This window comes from Manacus vitellinus, unplaced genomic scaffold (genome assembly GCF_001715985.3).
Source record: "Manacus vitellinus isolate BGI_N305 unplaced genomic scaffold, ASM171598v3 scaffold_49_pilon, whole genome shotgun sequence".
Classification (NCBI taxonomy): Eukaryota; Metazoa; Chordata; class Aves; order Passeriformes; family Pipridae; genus Manacus; species Manacus vitellinus.
This window is the reverse complement of record NW_021940603.1, coordinates 510466-529861: the sequence shown is the minus strand read 5'-3', so window position 1 is coordinate 529861 and position 19396 is coordinate 510466. Positions and strand designations below refer to the sequence as shown.

The window sequence follows — 19396 nt, the reverse complement described above, 5'->3', positions numbered from 1 at the left end:
CTTTATTGCAAACACTAAACTCACTGGTCTTAAAAAGAGATTATCCCTACCCACACACATTGTTTTCCCTGTATCCATCATCAGACACAACCAGATTACTGCAGCACTGAGGAAGGGATTCAGAAATACCAGCACCAGTGTCTTGCCAGAATTAAGAGACTTTAGACAACAAAATCCACGTGGCCTTGCAGAAACAGGCACCACCTGCCTCATGCTCTGCACCACAACTGAGCTGCTCTCAAGGCCATTCCCCACATTTTAGAAGTTTAGTTATTCTAACTCTTTGGAGAAGTAGGAGCGAGAGCCATTTGTATTTGAGAAAAACACTTGTCTTGTCACCACTGTCACTTCCTTTTAGCGCTGTATTAAGGCTCTCCTTATCCCTTCCAGTTTGCCATGAAAACAGGACAGGTAGTTCCACATCCCCGAGAAGTAAAAGCCTGTGAGGTCCAGGTTAGGCTACATTCAGAGGCTCTATTTGGGCAGCAGGAGGATGATGATGTAGCAATATTATTCCACAGGAAAGGACCAATTTGCCCTGTACCAGCCTTGTATTAACCATTTTAATTACAGAATAATTTCCAAATAAAACCCAGAGCAAACATAGACGTATTTTAAGAGCTTTACTAGCCAAACTTTAGAGTTTATTTTTTTATATAATAACAATGTAAATATCTGCCTTTGTTTACATGAAAATTACATGGTTCTACTAAGTCAATTTTAAAAAGTCCCAAAAGCCAGTGATTACAATTTTTACCACTACTTTATGACAGGAACAGTGCCTGTAAACACAAGGTTTATCTTCTTGCTTAAATAAAACAAATATTGTGAGCAATGTAAGCATTGTAAGCAATACTACAGATGAAACAGACTTGGAAAAAAATAAAAAACAAAAAAAGGAAAAAACGTATTTGATTATATTATTCCTTTAAACACAGTTCATATATATATATATATATATATAGAAAACAGCACATAAAATTGGAGAGATGTTCATAAAAAACATGAGACACCAGATGCCCAAAGTTGGCTGAATGCCACTGGAATAAATTACTGAATTTCACAAGAAAAAAATAGAGCTTTTAAGGACAGATTTTAAAGCATCAGTTGATAACTGGCAGCCAAGGTGGGAATGGTCAGTGCCCTAAAAAGGAAGGGACTTCTGGGGCTGAAGGACTTTTATCAGCAGATGAGTTCAGCTCTTGCTGCACTTCCATTTACCACCACCTTCTACAGCATTCTCTTGGCTTTTAACACTTGCTTCCCACATCCAGCCTGGAAGATTCCCTGCACCCATAATCCAATCCAGAAGCCAGCAGGGTGTGTGGCAGCTTCGAGCTCCTAAGAATGCACAAAAACCACTTACTGGGTAAAAAAGTGCTATTGAGAACAAACACAACCCCCACAGGTGTGTGACACAGAAGTCACACCGCTGGGAACGGGGTTACAAACACCACTGGCTGCTGGGATTTCTTTTCCTCTTTAACATAATCAACCTGGACCCAAGGAATTCTCTCAATCGCCTGTTTCTCATCCTACCCAAATACCAGCAGAACTGTGAGTATTTGGATTCAAGCAGTAACCCCTGCAGATGGATTTTTGTCTAAAGAACTGAACAAACAAAACATTATTTGCCTCAAAAATTCTTCTACTTGTGGTGAAAGCCGAGCTGTGCTGAAATCAATAGGGCTGTTGGCATTGTTTTCCACAGAGCTGGAATTTCATTTCCTGTGCCCCACTTCAGATCTGCTAATAACCACCAGAACAGGGGCTTGCACTCTCTCACAATCACATCTAGAGCTCAAAATACAACGTTTTGGGCAAAATAAACACTCACAGGGAGGGTTGCATAAGCAGCATGAAAGGGGCTGTGGCTGGTTTCTTCTGAGAGGAAACTTTGCCCCCAGCCTGGTTGCTCCGGATTAATGATGTTCCTGAAGCCTTGGGAAGTCCCTACCCCAACCCAGCAAGGTGGGAGGGTTTGTCATTTTATCTGGTGGCTGATTAACAGCTTATCAGCAAGTTTTCAAAGGTTAAACTCAACACACAGGCATGGCAAGAGTGCATGGAAAGGACAAGGGAAACGTCGGATTAGTGTTTCCTGCTGCCACCCTTCAGTGAGGGACAGAACTCTCTCACACACCACGACCTGCAGCAGTGCCAGCAAGGAAACGTTAACCAGAACTCCTGGTTTAACTGAAAATGTCTCTGGAAGCCAGTGAGAAGCCAACAAAAGTGCTTTCTTGCAAAGGAGGAGCTTGCTCTGCCTGCTGTATTCCCACTGGCTGCCACACAGGATGGAAAAGCTAACCCAAAATCTTTAAGTTTGGTCCTTAAACACAAGGCAGTTTTATCACCGCTGCCAAATTTATCACTGACACCACAGCTCCATGACAACTCACTGGAAAACAAAAACCAAAACAAAAATCTTCATTTAGGGCTTGCTATGATTTTTATTTCTATCCCAAGCATGTCACTGAACTGTAAAGGGCTGATGCAACCTTAAACCAGAAAAAAAAAACAAAACCAGAGTTACAGACTCATTACTAATTCATCCTGGCTGGAGCTGCATACCAGCAGCTGCTGCCTCTCTCAATTAACAGCAAATATTGAACAGTATTGTCGTTTAACGGTGTTTACTGCCCTGTCCGCTCAGCGTTTTCAAACGTTCTGGCACAATTTAAAGCATCAACATTAATAAACAGAGCTTCATTTAACCCCTTATGTATCAGCAGAGCTCACAGAAGAGGTGTTTTACTCGCTTCAGACATTCATTAGGTGTTTGGCAAAAGCTGAAGCCCAAAGATCCAAGGTGCCACCAAAGTGGTATTTGTAATTCAGAGGCCTGTGGGGTGCTTGGCTTCTGCAAGGGGCTGAGCACAAGTGTGAAAAATGATGGGAGTAACTCCAGCAGAGCAGCTCTTTAGAAATTATTGCCAAAAAGTTGAAACAAAAGAGGAGAAAAAGGAGGAGGCCACACATTCAGCCTCTGCTGCTGAAGATTTAGAACAGCAAAACCAACAAAACCCCAAAACAAACGGGGGAAAAAAATAAAAATCAAGACACAGCCATTCTGCAGGGAGATCACACCAATGCTGTGATTCCTGAGGGCCCCGTCTCTGCACAGGGAAGTCAAGGGCCCACATTTGTACCTTCCCACCCTCCAACGTGCCCACAGCTGCCCTTTGGCCAGGCTGGGTCTGAAGCAAGTAATTACACAAACAATGCAACTCGAGCACTTCCCCAGCCACCTCTGCAGGTCCTTCAGTGCCCTACTTGCTCCGTGGTGTCAAGTTTGCTGGAAGCCACTGATGTACAAAGGACTGAACAGATTTTATGTCGCATTTACACACTGTGTTCCCAGCACACCAGCAGGCAGGAGCATCTCAGGGGCCCCCCAAGAGCCCACTGCCAGCTGGGCCAGGGCCAGAGACCTGGAGCAGGGAGGGGATGCTGAGCCAGCCCAACTCGACTGCAAGGTGCACACTGGCCACTTAGATACTGTGTGAAAACAGCAAGCAGCTTCTGTACTGCATTTATTACAGTAAGAGCTAGAATAAGGCCATTCCAGCTGATTGAAATTGGAGGAATTCAGTTATTTCTGGAGTGCTGGACCTTTGTTCTACTCATTTTGCAGAGGGAACTGCGCTATGAGCAAGGGAGCTCCAAGGAGTGATGCTCTGAGGCTTTGTCAATCATGAGGGAATGGCTTGGAAAACTGGGCAAGTATAAGTAGCTCTGGCCATAGCTCTGTGTGAACATACTCTTCTTGGTTTAGCATTTGGCTGCAAACCCCCTCCTTTCCTCAGGCCCCCTCTGCCTGTGTATCCTGTGCAACACCCAGTCTGGTCTGTTAGGAGGATCCCTTCCCTCTGGGTTCCTGCACCACCTTTGTGTGATGGTGTCTGAGGTGTTCAGATAAATTAGGTGATATGACTAATACCTGCCATCTGCTCTTTGTTACCTTCTCTCTCCTCTCCTCCTGAAGAGGAGTCAGCAGTGAAGTGCTTGTTCTACTCGATCTATTTTAGGAGCGTGGGCTTTCAGCATCCATGCAGCACTGCTTTAAGCTAGAAAAGTTACATCAAAGAAGTAGACCATGCTCTGGCAGAGAAGACTGAGCATTAGGCCCCATTAAAGTCTCTGAATAGGCTCAGAAACAACTGCTTTCTGCAGAAATTATCTTCACTCCAGTGTGCCCAAGAAGCAGAACTCTTGCCCAGGTTTTACCCTAGGCCTCAGGCCACAGAGGAGCAGATAAGATCCAGGTCTTGGAAGGTATCCAACTGCTCTCAGTGGAGACCAAGTCAGCCAACACAGCCTAGAGCATCAGTAGGACACGTGCTGCAGCACTGGGATACCTGGTTTGAGGAGTAAGGAGCTCCTACCCCAGTCACACCACCTTGGAATAGACCTTGGAGAAGAGAAACGGTACCAATAACTGAGGGCAGGTCTCTGCACACCTGACTGGGGTGAAACCTTCCAACTCATAGGGAATATAAAGCATTACTTACACCAACAGCTGCTCCCCATATGCTACAGTCAAGATAAAAACAAACTGGACAAACAAAGATGGCCTGGAAAGGAGAGAAGCCAATGGAGGATAATTTAATTTCACTGTATTTCTAGCAGGAGCTGTGTCAAACACAAAGCAAAAAAAATCATCACAGTGTAGGAGGCTGAAAGATGGAGCAGTGAGGAGTCTCTGGCCCCATAAATGTTTAATTTGAGCAAAGCAGCAGATTAGTAGTAAGCACAGTTCTGCTGCTGCTGCTGAACTGCACGCTCCTGCTTTGATTTCTAAATGACACAGAGTGAAAACGTAAGTATAAATATAAAATAGGGGAAAAAGAGCAGGGAGGTTTTTATACCTGGCATTACAGATGCAACGTGCACGAGCCAGCAACCTGCCCATCCCTCCCTCCACTCCTGCACAGAGCAGCAGCACGAGGGTGAGCAGACTATGGAGCATTCCCAGACCTTGATTTCACAGCTTTGACAGTCCAACACAGCACTGGGGATAACAGAGCTATTGCACCCCACGTGAGGGAACAGCAAGGCCTGCAGATCTCTGATGCTGCCTGCTAAGGAAACTGTGAACCTGGAGAACCACAGAACGAAGATGCACATAGAAACACTGGAGAAATGGATCCCCAGAGCCCTGGGAGCAGAAGAAGGACCTGCCTGGAACTGTTCCTCTTGCAACACTGCCCCTAAAAGAAGGGCTGATTTTCTCTCTGTGCTGTTCCCCTTGCAAATAAAACCCATCAGTAAGGATCACTCTTTCCCCATCATTTCCTTTAGTTATTCCCATCCCACTGTAAAGAGTAAGCTCAGAGGGGTTAAATGAATCTGTGAGGGAAGAAAAGTTGATAATTAGTGTTTCTTCCTGCCTAAAATGGAAGAAGAGTGAAAGAGAAATTAATGCATTCCATGACCTTTATGAGACTTCCATCTCCATTTTTCTTCCCTTTCCTGCTCTTTACATCCCTCAAACTGCTACCTGATCCCCATCATCTGCTTCTTTCCCCTCCACCTTCAGAGAGGAGTCTATTTCCTTTCCTTATATATATAAATATAAATATATATACATACACACACACTTCACTCTCTTTCCTGCTTCCATATCCACTTGCTGAAACTCATACAACTCCTCTGTTGTCTCCACCAGCATATCTAGTCTTCTTCCCAGCCTGCAATCCTAAAGTGTGGCTTCCCTAAAATCAAGCACAAAGGTTCAATCAGACACAGATTCTACCCCAGCAGCACAACTGTTTTATTGGAATTATGTCACTTATCCCAAAGCCAGCTCTCCCTGAGTACTGAATGGACAAGCATGGAATAAGAGCAGGAAAGCCCCTGGCCTAGCCTTCCTCACTCCCAGTAGAACCTCATCCAGCTGAACACCCTGGTAAATAGGAAATAGCACATGACAAGTGCTACAGAGCTCCTGAAATCTTGTCCAGCCTCTGGAAAACCTCCACACAACAAATGTAGGTCATCCATGAGTATAGGTTTTCTTTTTTAAAAGTATTAACAGATTTAAGAACACATACACCAGTACTCTCATGTTTTGCACTCTCCTCAAGGCTGGGAGTGCATTTGTGACTGTGACCACGAGATGCAATTCCAACAACTAGCTTTCTTCTCTGAGTAGTAAAAAAAAAAAAAAAAATTAAGAAGAAACAGAAACCCACAGTAAAGCCTCAATTAACCTACAAGGACACAACTACATGTTGCAAGTACAGACACAGCAGAAGCCTCTTTTTCACTGCAATTTGCTGCTGGGAACAAACTTGCAAAGCCAGGACAGCACCTTGGGCTCTTCCACCTACACCTGACAGGGGAAGGCATCACCTCTCATAAAGCAGGACCTCAATTCTCCCTGCTGGCTGCTCTGAATTTTCAGCTTCCCAAAAGCTGATGTCCTGGCATTTCTCCTTGCAGAGCAGTGACCTTTGCAGGCCTCTGGAGAAAGAAGCCAAATCCAGCATTAAAAAGATACAGATTACAACAAAAATGCTGGTGTGCCCTGCTACTCAAATGACAGAAAACATTAAATATTTACACTGACACATTATGATATGATTCTACTGTAACTGCAATCTCCTGTGACACAACCATGCTATTTTTCCTGATGAAAAACCTCTCCCTTACTCTGAATATACAAGATAGATGGCAGTGAGTAAGTGAAACAGCCCCATCTCTTATCAAACACTGGTTGGTGACCTCATCCTCATCCCAAGGCTGCAGAAGGGAGAAATCTCCGAGGAAGCAGCTCATGGACAGACTCACAAAACACCTCCAGAAGACTCAACCATATGAGTCTTCTGGACTTTGTGCCAGGGGGGACTCTCCTTACCAGGGCCACAGTGATATGGTCACCCCCCAGACCAGGACCCTCTGCCTCAGAAGAAAGCACAGATACATTCAATAGCTCCAGTCATTGCCATGCAAAACCTTCTGCAGCATTTCAAGGGCAACCAGTGAAGCTTCCAGCCACCTCTAGAGCTGTATTTTACACCTTCTCACTGGAGAGCCAAAATTCTGTTCTTTCAGGACAGAACCAGCTGTAAATATTGGCTGGAAACATTTATTCCCACTGGGGACAGGCACCTGTCTGTAATTGCTGGCAGCAGTTGGGGGCCAGGGGAGTCTCTCTTGTGCCAAACAGCAGACAAAACAAACCAAACACAAAAAATGATGGCACCTTGCACATACAGCAATACTTGATCCCACAGAGCATCAGTGGGGCCACAGCATATGTGTTTAGGCTGAAGAAAATAGGCTGAAAATGAAAAAAAATTTACAACAGCTCTACTAAACTTAACTATTAAAGCTGCTTAAAAGCAAAATGACTGAGGAGGTGCTCTGTCCTTTATGCTGCACATTGAAGGGTGAGGAAATGCCACCTAAGAGTATGTGACCAGAACACCAGAAGAGGATCACAGGCCTGCAGACCTGCATGGGCACAGTGGTCCAAGGTTTTTCCATCAGTTTTACAACACCAATATAGTTCACTCCATAAATACAATCCCAGCTCACTAGAAATGCATTTCTGACTGAGCACAGTAAATAAAACATGCACCATGAACAGAAAACATAGGTTAATCGATGTTCTGTGTGTGTGTGAAGTTCAGCCACATCAATACAGACTGTCAGATATTTTTCCCCATTTTCTTCAACCAGAAAGTGTCCAGGAATTCAATTAAGTTTTTCATAAGAAATTCTTTACAGAGGTTGATCAATAAACTAAGGCCTGGGGGGAAAAAAAGACAATTATTGACGTTCTCCTGTGGGACAATATTTTCTACTCCTAGCAGGTGTCTGTGCAAGCTGGGCTGCAAACCTGAAGGTCAAAGCTATGTGCTGACATGCATTTGTTGACTGACACCAGGAAGACCAAGAAAATAGTAAAAGGAGCATCCAGAAAGGAGGCAGAAAGACAACTTGGTATGTTTTGTGAAGACTATACCAGGTTTCTGCAGGAGGAAAGTTCTGACTGGGATATAAATATGAACTAATCCCTGAGAAACTGCCCAGTTCATCTGCTCAGGACCTGCCAGCCATTCTGTAGGAAGGTAAAATGAATTTATAACCTGGTAAACTTAAGGCTAAAGAGATGGAGAGAAGTAGCAGGTGGCCTTTGATATCAAGGTCTTTGTTATTGCAGCTTCAGTACATATCCTCTTGCTCCAGGCAGTCACTTGATTTCACACGATTCCCAGAAAGACCAAATCGTACTTCAGAGGTTGAACAAAGCTCAGGAAACATTTTCTCTCAAAAAACATCTTGGGAACATGAAGCAATCAGAATGATGTGGCTTTTTGCTTCTGCCAAGAGCCCAAGGTAACAAAGGTAATCAAGAGAAAGGCACAAAATAAAGAGTCTGATTGTAGATGATCAGTGTCTAACACAGGTAGGATTTTTCTAGGTTGGATTTTGTGAATATAATCATCTGAGACAACATAAAGGACAATTTCCTTTGGCACATAAGAGCTTGCTGAGAAGTACACTTAATGCTCCCTTTGCCTCCCCTTTGGGTTTGCCTTGTATCCTCCTCTGTGTCACAAACAGGTTGATCACACTTCTTCCTTCCCATGTGCTCCGTGGGGAGGCATCAGACACAGGCTCATTGCTCTCAATAGTTCAAAAGCAAATGTGTTGAACAGATAATGAATCCCAGCTACACAGGGACATCTGTACTTTTATCTGACAACCATCAAAACTAACTCTGATGCTGAAAAATACAGACCAGGGAGAGCAAGAGAAGGGATCGTATTTTTACCCAAGTGTGAGAACAGTTCTCTTGCTCCAGACAGATCATCAGTTCAGAATGAGGGAACCAGGCAGTAAAAGTCTGTTCCCTAGGACTTGGAATACCTCCTGCAAGCCTAAACACATTGGTCCATCTTCTTGTGCTGCTCAGAGTGTGACTGGTCACCCCAAAGATGGTTGAAGGGTAGGACAGGGAGCTGCTCAGGACTATTGCATTCAAAACTCACTTGGCAAAGGGAATAATGGAATGAGGTATGGTGGTTTCTGAAGCCAGGCTGCTGATAGAAGAATAAAGATACAGCACTATCAGAAATTACTCCTGCAGATCAATCCTCCAGCACAATGCTGAGTTTGCTCCTTGCAAAGAAGAGAAGAGCAGAATCTCTTCCCTTTAGCAAAGAACTCATTTCTTCTAACAGGTAGTTTATTGATTGTTGCCTCGGACTAGAAGGCTAACAGCCAAAAATATAACAGTAACTGGTCGTGCTGCTGGGCAAACAGCCTTCACTCATGCAGCTGCATATGGGACTGTTGTGTAACACCACAACACCCTTCCACTCCTCCCAGTTGTCTTATTACACTTGTACTTCAACAAGAGACCAGAAATTCTGCTTACTGGTAATTCCCAGTAAACCACCACAGGGTGCTGCAGTGGGAAAGTTAAAGATCCCTTTCACACAAGCCCTCCTTGCAACCTCCTGGTCCCTGAATATGCTGCTCAGAAGTGTTACTCCTACTGCAGTGTCACAATCAGATATCTCAAGACACTACAAGAGGAAAACATAATATCCTTGGGACAGAAGGTGAAAAAGGTACACTAACCAAGTAGTTGATGTCACTCCTCCAAACTTCAGCCAGACAGTGGAAAGGGTTTACCAGAGCTGCTGTGCTGCCTGTGCTCCAGCACAGGGGAAGCAAAGCCATGGGGTGAGGGCAGGCCTCCTGTGCAGCCAGTGCAGCACAGTTTGGTGGTACTGGGCTGGAGAGAAACAGCTCCTGATGGCTCAAGTGTTACCCTTGAGAACAAAGAAGCCTCTCCTGACAAACATGCAGGTCAAGGACAATCCCATATTCCTTTGACCTGCACATCAAATATTCACAGTTTGCCCCCTCCCGCCCTTTTGTTAAATGAAAAATCATTCCTAATCCACTTACATGCAACATCAGTCTGTTTGCACTGGTTACTGCTACTCACCCTTCTTCTTTTCCAACTTCTGGTCCTCTCCCCTCTCACCAGCAAGACAGAGCTGACACGTCCCTCACCCCTTCTTCCTCTCTTGTTGAAACCTTATTTCCACTGCTCTAATAGTTCTTGACTTAACTGGGACAAGGAAAATTATTCTGGGCTTCTCTGTCCTAGCAGTTAGTCTATTCTGTATTAACCATCCAGAGCACTGCAAAATCATACTGAAGCCCCAGGCAACCATTCTAACGCTTCCTTAATTCATGCTTTAATCAAATTGCCCATTTTTACTGGACATGTCTATAGCCATATATATATATATATGTGAACTTTTTGTATAAAAATCCTTCAGTGAAAATAAAATTCAGAAAAGCTCATTTAACAGTATTCGTTCCAAGAGATCCAAATAATCTACATTTCTGTCTAACCCTAAACCAGACGTATTTCTTAGGCAAGACAGTTTTCTTCCCCTCATTCTTCTGAGAAATATGCAGAAACATTTATGATACTCAAGAAGAGAACCCTCAGTAAATATCACACACTAATAAAATGCAGAATTGTCTCCACAAGTTTAGGCATGGAGCTGAAAAGCTTGGCTTTCAAAAGCTGGCTACACAAACACTCCCTCAGCCTGTTTTAACCTAAACTATCACACCCAGCCACCAAAAGCAAAGGGGAAGAATTTTTACACTCATCTCAAACTCTGACCTTGCCTTTGCATTATCTGATGTCCAATATAAATACCACTGCACCATTAAATTTTTTTAAGGGATGCAAAGTGTTTCTGTACTGTGAGAAAGCAAATCCCTCGCATTTTTCAGAGGGCACTTCCCAGAGATTAGTCATCATTTTAACTGCAAGAGACAGCACGCTACATGAATGTACTAGGAATTTGTAGAGGAGAAGCACATCCAGAAAAGCCTTTGCTTTGTGTCACAACACCCGTTTTGAAACTCTTCTATCAGCCAAAAATCAGGGCTGGTTTCGATTTCCTGGAGTCTATGCCTGAAACAACCAACCACTATTCAAGTTCACCACCAAGTTATGCTGTCCAGGTTCTCAGTGTAAAATACTCCCCCATCCACGAGCAAGGAATGAAGCACCAGCTCATTTTGCAGCCTCCTCTCTGCCCATCCTGACTCTGGAAACACAGAGCTGGCTGAGGGCTGGTATCAGCACAGGGGCAGAGCAAATAAAGATACCAGTGTAATCACTTTGAAGATAAGTCAGCCAGTGCAATCACAGCTGTCTAGGAAATAGAAGCAGAGAAGCAGGAATGCACCAAGTAGGGGTTTTGTCAGACCTGGAATTACCTGGGCTGAGATACAGTACCCTCTGCTATTGCTGCAACATTTGGTCACGCAAACACTCGGTTTTCACCTTCTTACCTGCCCTCTGGGGAGAGAACACAACCCATTTAAGAGCACACAGCTCAGCTCTTCAAATATAACAGGAAAAATACAAAGTAGCAGCACACACACACTGTTAGGGCTTGGTGGTAAACTATGAGTAAACTGTGAGTAAACTCAGTTTTTCCTTCTTAAGTGACAGCTGCAATGGACAATGCAAGAATAAGGAATGATAGGACAAGGCAGAACAGTTTTAAACTAAAGGAGGAAAGATTTAGAGTAAATATTGGGAAGGAATCCTTCCCTGTGAGGGAGGTAAGGCCTTGGCAGAGGTTGCCCAGAGAAGCTGTGGCTGCCCCATCCCTGGAAGTGTCCAAGGCCAGGTTGGACAGGGCTTGGAGCAACCTGGGCTGGTGGAAGGTGTCCCTGCCCATGGCAGAGGGTGGAATGAGATGGGCTTTAAGGTCCCTTCCAACCCAAACCATTCTGTGACTCTATGAAACCCTCCAGGTTATTGTAAGCCTTTTTTTTTTTTTCATAGATCTATATCACTGCCAGGGGTGTGCCCAAGCCCCCAGTGCCCCTGATTTCAGCCAGCCCTGCTCAGATCCAGCCCAGGTGATGTTCTGGCGGTGCCAGGGGAAGGGCAGGACACAGCTCACCCAAGGCATGGCACCCACTCAGAGCCACCACCCCAAAACCTCTGTGACAAAGCGCTCTAAAGGTGGAACAAAAACTTGGGAGGTGGATGAAATAGCAGCTGAGATTGCCTGCACTTGCCTTCACAGGCTGGGACTTTCATTGGAGTGCATTAATAACAATTTTAGAAAGACCAATATCGACTTCATTTATTTTTACAAAGCCTCTCTCTGCCCTCATCTTCACTGACTACAAGTGTCAGAGAAAGGTCAAAACAGCTTAATTTTCTTCTGCACTGGACAAAAAGGCATGAAGAACAGGCAGTAAATTTAGCTTATTTCATTTACACTCTGGCTTAAGGAAGGAGAGAAGGAATTTATTATCATCGAATTGACCCCAGCATAACCTGGCTGCTTTTATCAAGGTTGTGTAAATTAAAAAGAGAAAACCAGAGATTAAACTCGAGATTAAAAAAGATGCATCAACTCAGAGTGGTTAGATTTCAAGGAAAAATAAATTGTGGTAGCAGACATCAGAACACAGAACTGAGCAGCTTTCCAAACACAGCTATTCGAAATAACAGGCTCAGGCACCAGAGAAAGGAGACCAAGTCAAGTGGTAAATGAATTAAGTATAAGTTAATTGTGGTCCTTTATCAGTAAAATTGAACTTCTCCTTTACTTGGGAGCACTGAGCAAATGTTATTTTAATAGAGATATAAGTCTGTTTCAAGATGGCAAGTGCAATGTGCTTGAGAAACAATATCTTAATTGATAAGGCAACATGTAGAGAGGCAATGCCACCTGGCAAAGCTACAGTTAACTGATTGCTGCACCCATATCATACCAATCAGTATCTAAAAGTTATACACGATCAGAACTTAATCAAACACAATATTTAAAATGTAGGAAAAATACACCATGTGAAAATATAACTGTTTTACTCTGCCAGCTGGAAAAACCACCACAGGAATCTGAAGCCATACCTCCTTTTCCCCCCAGTGTGGATTTTACAGTTTATTCCCTTAACTAAATGTCAGCTCTGCTTAGCAAAAATTATTTTCTTAATAGCAGATCTTAATACAAGAAAAACATGCAGTGGCTTTTAGTGTGGACACTTACTCTCTAACAAAACTGGACTGCAGGTTCCACCTGGCACAGTAAGGTCCCAGAGCAGGAATTCCTGAAGTTTTGGTCATAGCAAGTTAATTACAGTGCAGTGGGTGAAGAGCTCACCTCAGGCTGATGCTGACTGTACACGGTGCCATTAAGTGGATCCTATCAGGCCACAGTGGTAATATTTCACATCCAGATGAAGCAAAACAAATGGTTCCCAACACAGCAACTGAAACATCCCAAAATGCCCACATATATCCAACAGCCAAGCTGTCAAATCCACTGCTGGAACACTGGATATAAATTCAATGTGGGGATGAATCTGATGGATCTTCCCCCAGGAATTTGTGCCTCAGGCTGCTCACACTGCCTGTACCACAGCTGAGTTGCATCTGTTGGGCTTTCAGTTCATACCATGGAACCCTCAGGAACCCCAGGAAAGAGAGAACCCCAGGATTAGCTGGACTTCAAGTGTCTCTAGAGGTGGCTGGGAGAGCTTCCCTTGGCAGAAAGGGATAAGCAAAGCCCTGAAGACAGTATCAGTAAAAGCAAAGGTGTAATTAAAAGTTGGTGCAGTTCTGCCCCACAGCTCTAGTCTCCAGTGGCCTGGTCAGCTCCCCCAAAATGGTCCCAGAAACCCAGCACTTGAAGTGTTCCCTGTCCCGGAGAAAATAAGGATGGCAACCGATTCTGGGTGGGCAGCATCATTCAATTTGTGAGTCTTTGCCCAAGGTTCAAACTGTCCATATTTGGTCCAGATTCAGGTTAAATTGATGGCACATTTTTCTCTCAGTGAGATGAGAATTTTATCCAGAAACACTGAGACATTTTGAAATCCCATAAGGCCACAAGTGACAACATATCAGGGGCAGGCAAGCAAGGGAAAGAAGCCACCAGGGACATCTACACCTATCCAGGGTCTTCCATACAGGACAGAAGACTGATTCAGTCTAATCCACATAAAAAATGGACACAAATGCAGACCGTGGGCAAAACCAAGTGGTTATCCAAAACTGGAATGCATGCACACTGGAAGCCAGTCCCATGGTATGTGGGTGGCTCAGTGGATAACATGCCTTATTCCCTCCCTAGCAGAGCTTCCCAGTGAGCACAAACTCTTGAAGCCCCCTGTCCCCTCATGGAAGCTTCAGATCTGCTCAAGGAGACACCACCATCCCATCATGTGTTGCCCAGAGAGGCTGTGGCTGCCCCATCCCTGGAAGTGTTCAAAGCCAGGCTGGATGGGGCTGGGAGCAACATGGTCTAATGAGTGGCACCCCTGCTCATGGCAGGGGGTTGGAACTGGATGAGCTTTAAGGTCCCTTCCAACCCAGACTATGATCATTCCCGAGCCACCCCCAGCTGCAGCAGCTGCTGGGGCACAGGGCTCTGAGCCCTGCCTGCAGCACCCAGCTGTGCTGACAGCCAGCCCAGCAGGAAGGAACTGCTGAGAGCTGCAGCTCCTGCCAGCCCTGGGCAGTTGGGGCTCCGGAGCTCCCGCGGGACACGGGCAGGCACCTCCTGCCCTGCCTTGCCCTGCCCTGCAGGGGGGATGCAGCCGGAGCAGGCACCAGACCCAGCTCGCAGGGCCATCTGGCAAACCACAATGCTGCCTCTGATCGCGAGCCAAGAATCAGAATCGACTGTTTTACTGGAAATATCTCCAAATATTTGCCAGCTCCCACTGAAAATCCACGCTGGAACAAGGCTGGAACAGCTCCTGGCTCCGAGGCAGGTGCCTCTCTCCAGCTGCACACCGTGAGAAGCCCCCGTGCTGACAAAATCTGCTGGGCTGTGATAGCAGCTACGAAAACAGCGAGTAAACAACACACAAGAAGCAGGCACAAGTACTCGGAGCAGTATCAGGAATACCAGCACTGCCTGATATTTACTTAGTGACTCACAGAGAGGAGGATCCACCCCTTCAGGCTTATGAGAACAGGTAACAGAAGAGGGTATGAAGTCACTGGGAGCTCAGCTCCTCCTGACCTCAGAGAACAAAGAAGCCTTATAGCAGAAAAAAATATCCTCTTTTCACTCTTCCCTTCTCTCTCTCTCTCCACCCTGCTGCCCAATCTTTCTCCACAGATTAAAGTGGCACTTTTCACAGGCTGGAAAAGCAGAAAAAAGAGAGCAAAAGGAAGAGGAGATATTTCTGTTCATCCACACAACAGAAAAATACAAACTCTACCAGAATAAATATTTCCAGGCGAGATTCCCTAGTTTTCCAGATTCTTTAGGCCAGAGGTTCACTGATAACATCTGAAGAGGACACTTGGAAAACAACAGTCAATATAAGAGAGCATTTTAGAACTTGCTAACACCTTTTACTTTGGGGCTTTCAGTTTTCCATCCTTTTATGCAGAGCTGTGCAGATTATACCAGACACCAAAGAGCACCAGTGATTGTGAACAGTATTTCCCTCTCCAGCCACAAGCTGTTTCTTCCTCATGTAGTAGAGTCCTCTAACACTGCATCTCCTCACCCCTCTGTCAAGTTCTACAACTCCTGAGAGGCTCTCAGTGTTACCAAATATACAGATATTTAAGAAACTCACATAACTAGTGAGACACAGCTGCAAATCTGCAAAACCACGGGGAAAAAAGTTCAGGCTGAATTTCTGCCAGGCCCTTTTCCTCACCCAGAAAAGCGTTTATGCACAAAAGGCCTGTGACACCAATGCTGAACATTTTAGGGCAATTCCTGTGCAGACAGAATGACAACTGACAGCCACCCACGTTTCACCACTTACTCTCCACTATTATCTCTGAGTCTACAGCTACTACTTGGTTCATACCAAAACACAGAAAAAATAGTTATCAATAAAGTAACCAACAGAAAAGCAAATTTATTAGCCTAATTAAAACATCAGAATTAAAACTGCTAAGCAGGCAAACTTAGGCTTACACAGCTTCCTTTTATACATTATTTATTAAAGTGAGAGTAAAGTCTAAACCAAGATATTTTAAACCTTAACTGTCTCAGAAACCCTGGTTTTATTTCAATGTTGAGCACAGGACTTACGTAACATTTCCCATTTTGATTTCTGTTATTAAAGGATTTTAAAACAAAACTGCATGGTCACTGCCTACAGCCCTAAGGGGCCGAGTACAAAAATAACATAAAAGATACCACAACCTCTACAAAATACAATTTTGATTTAATTTCATTCAAGCATTATGTTCCTTACTTTGGGGAAATTACTTTATCATCTTTGATAACAAGCACTCTTCTTCAGCTCTTCTGAACACTGAAAACATCATCTGAGGTACAACTGGAACAGCACTTGAAAATGCCTTGTGTAATTTAATACATTCACCAAACTAAACTGAAGTTTGCCTTACAAACTTAACTTTCTCATCCTGCAAATAAAGCACCTGCATTTTCTCCACTCACCAAAAAATACCCATGTTCCCAATGGCTCACCTCTTTCACTAAGCACTCCAGCTTTTTCAAGGGTTTCCAAATTAACAGTAATAATAATTCACTGGTATGGTGGAAAATATTCCCTACTTCCTCCATACTTCTCCCAGTAATAAAATACATCTTTTCACAAGCACATTTCCATGGGCTGTGCCAGCCCAGAGAGGCAGTGTCAGGCTAAGCTGAAATGAGGATGGATCTGTCTTTGGGAATACTGATGGTCAAGGCCCAAGACATCACACAGCTCATCTGTCACATAGAAAACCTACTCACCTTCAAGACATGTTATTTTCCTGGAGAAAACTGTGAGTAGGCTCATTTTGGAAGATGTAATGGTCCATCAGTTTCTGTCCTTAAGTCTCTTTGCTCTTCCTCCCAAACTGGTGCTCTGGAGATATAAAAAGAACATCAATTTAAACTATGGCTCAGATAAACATTAGATTTTTCCTGCTTTTTACCAGGCCCACTGAAAGGTCACCTGAAACCCATCTGATGGGTCCAGCCACTGAATTACTGTTGTCTTATCTCAGAGAAGGCTGTAAGGAATTATTTCCTGCTACCCTCACAGCTTACATCTGCCATCTACATTACAGCAGCATACTGAGAATTCATCCTAAAGGTTGGGAATGGGCAGGGGACTTAATAAAAGTCATACTGGTGCCAGAACTGAGAATTACACTGTGCTATCAGAAGTCCCTTTTCACCTTGCCTGCTACATTTGACATACTGACATATTAACTACACTTAGGTTTATCTCAAAAGCCCAAACATGAACTTCTTGCTGAATTTTGCCTTGATGATTGATTACCTTCCTTAACCTCAGAGACACTTGGCTCCAACTGTGCAGCACAGCCAGGGCACTTCTTAGCCTGCCTGGGATTAGGAAGAGTTTGATATAAATTTGGAAAAAAAAACCAAAAGGCAAAGCAAAAGCACTGAGAGTGTGTAAGAGCAAATGCCACATTAGAAGCAATTTCCCTGGCAGTCCCATTTTGCAGCCAAAATAATTAGATCACTAGCAAGAAACATCCCAAGTAGATCAGTGGTGCGTTACGAGATTAACCAAGGTCATGGTCTCTTACATCTGGCTTTTTAAAAAGATTCCTCCCCAAAAAACTTAACCCTAGGGCTCCATCCAAATTAAGAATTCACTGTTGATGTACATCAATACAAACCAAATCAAAGCATTCCATAGCCTGTCAAGTGCTGACTGCCCAAGGAAAAGCCACATGTCTTCTAAGCAAGGGAAATCTGCATTTGAGAGCCACCTAGACTCTGTGACTGCTGCTGCTGGGTGTTCAGAGATAACTGCCAACTCATTAAAATCCAGCATTAAAAGTTTATTAAATATGCAAACATTAATGGAATTGGACTAGCAGCTACTCAGGCAGATAAAATTTCAACCCAGCAAATCCTGCAGTTCCCGTTATCAATGCTGCGTCCTTTTGGAAGCGTCTGTGAAAGAGTCACAAAGCTGCTCAAGGCTCCAACTCCTTCAGATTACTCAGGTCACACTCTCAAGGTCCTCACTAGCCAGGAAAAGACACCTCCTTCCCAATAATTACAGCTTGGTATTATTAACTACTGTCCGTTTCCACTTTCACACACTTCACTGCTTGAGATGCAAAGTGTCCCCAAGAACTTTTTCCCCCTTCAGGAATATCCACAGGGCAAGTCTTACAACCCTTTGCAGGCTCACAGGCATGGAGGTCTTGCATATATCCCAAACTCAGTCCTTTCAATTTGCTGTTAAGAGGTTGAAAGAACTACAAAAAGAAGAGTAGAGTGTCAAACAGACAATGTAGATTAAAGTGCCTAAAGGCACCTCTCTTGAACTGTCAGGTAACTTCACACATGCACAGTGTGTGTGTGTAGAGCTCTGGTTGGAGCTCCCTCTCACAGCTCTCTCAAAACAAGTGTCAGAGTCCTCCCTGCAAGCAGCAATCTCAGTACATTTTGCCCCACAAAGTGCAGTTTCATTCCTGGATGACTCTGCAAAGTCCCTGTGCTTGGTGAGTGTCTCAACAAACCTCCAGGTTTTTGCAGTAGAGTGACATCAGACTTGGAAGTGTTCTTCACTAATGCTATCAGCATAATCTGAGCTAGCCCAGGGGAAAGGAGGACAAGGAATATCTCTCATCACACAGAGCATAAACAAGCTCCTAAGAGTCTCTAATGTACCTCCAAGTCACTCTGGCAATAGCCTTGCTCTCTCAGTAGTAGCTTCAAAGAACGACTGGATGATTTAATCCTCCAATTATGGGGGGGGGAAAGTCCTCTCTCAACATACAAGTGTGGTCTAGCACCTCTGTCCTGGAGATGTGAGGTTTCAGCAAAAAGACTGAAATGAAATCCTAGGGAGCAACTTGGAAATAGCATGACTTAGCAGGGAAGAAGGGAAATGAAGGAGTATGAAGTCCTGTCACCTCCAAAGAAAACACTGAGCTCCTTGAGCACAACGAGGCTGAGCAGGTTCTTTATTACCACCTTTCCTGGTACACACTGGAGAAGAGAGGGCTCTTGTAATTGTCAAGAACTTCCCAGCACCAGTCCACGAGACACAACACAAACCTGAAGTCAGGGTTTTCTTTCAGTCCTGCAACCATATGGATCTCTCAAAACAGAAGGTTCAAGGATGCCTTGGCCAGGAGGGAATCAACAAAATCCCCCATCAATCATCTGATGCAACACCAGGTGTCACGTGTGGTAAACCCTTGAGCAGCCTGCAGTCTGAGGTCAGACATACAACAGCCTCCCACTCCACGAACCAGGATACTGGGCTCAGATTTACACTTTTCGAAAGAGAACCGATACTTCCTGTTGGAAAAGAAGGCAAAGAGACTTCACAGCAATCTGGGTTCTGAAGATGGCACTGACCAAATCTCACACCTGGATTCTGGGGAATGACC

General features: G+C 44.3%; 1 protein-coding gene across 1 annotated transcript in view; it reads right to left on the bottom strand.

Moving 5' to 3' along the window:
• Positions 1-19181, bottom strand: part of MAP3K13 (mitogen-activated protein kinase kinase kinase 13) — a 64862-nt gene extending 45681 nt beyond the window's left edge. Inside the window, exons 1-2 of the mRNA XM_029962642.1 lie at positions 19059-19181; positions 16761-16875 (exon numbers count right to left, since the gene is read on the bottom strand). The gene's annotated coding sequence lies outside the window, so the exon portion shown is untranslated. The remainder of the gene's footprint in view (positions 1-16760; positions 16876-19058) is intronic.
• Between the last annotated feature and the right edge of the window lie 215 nt (positions 19182-19396).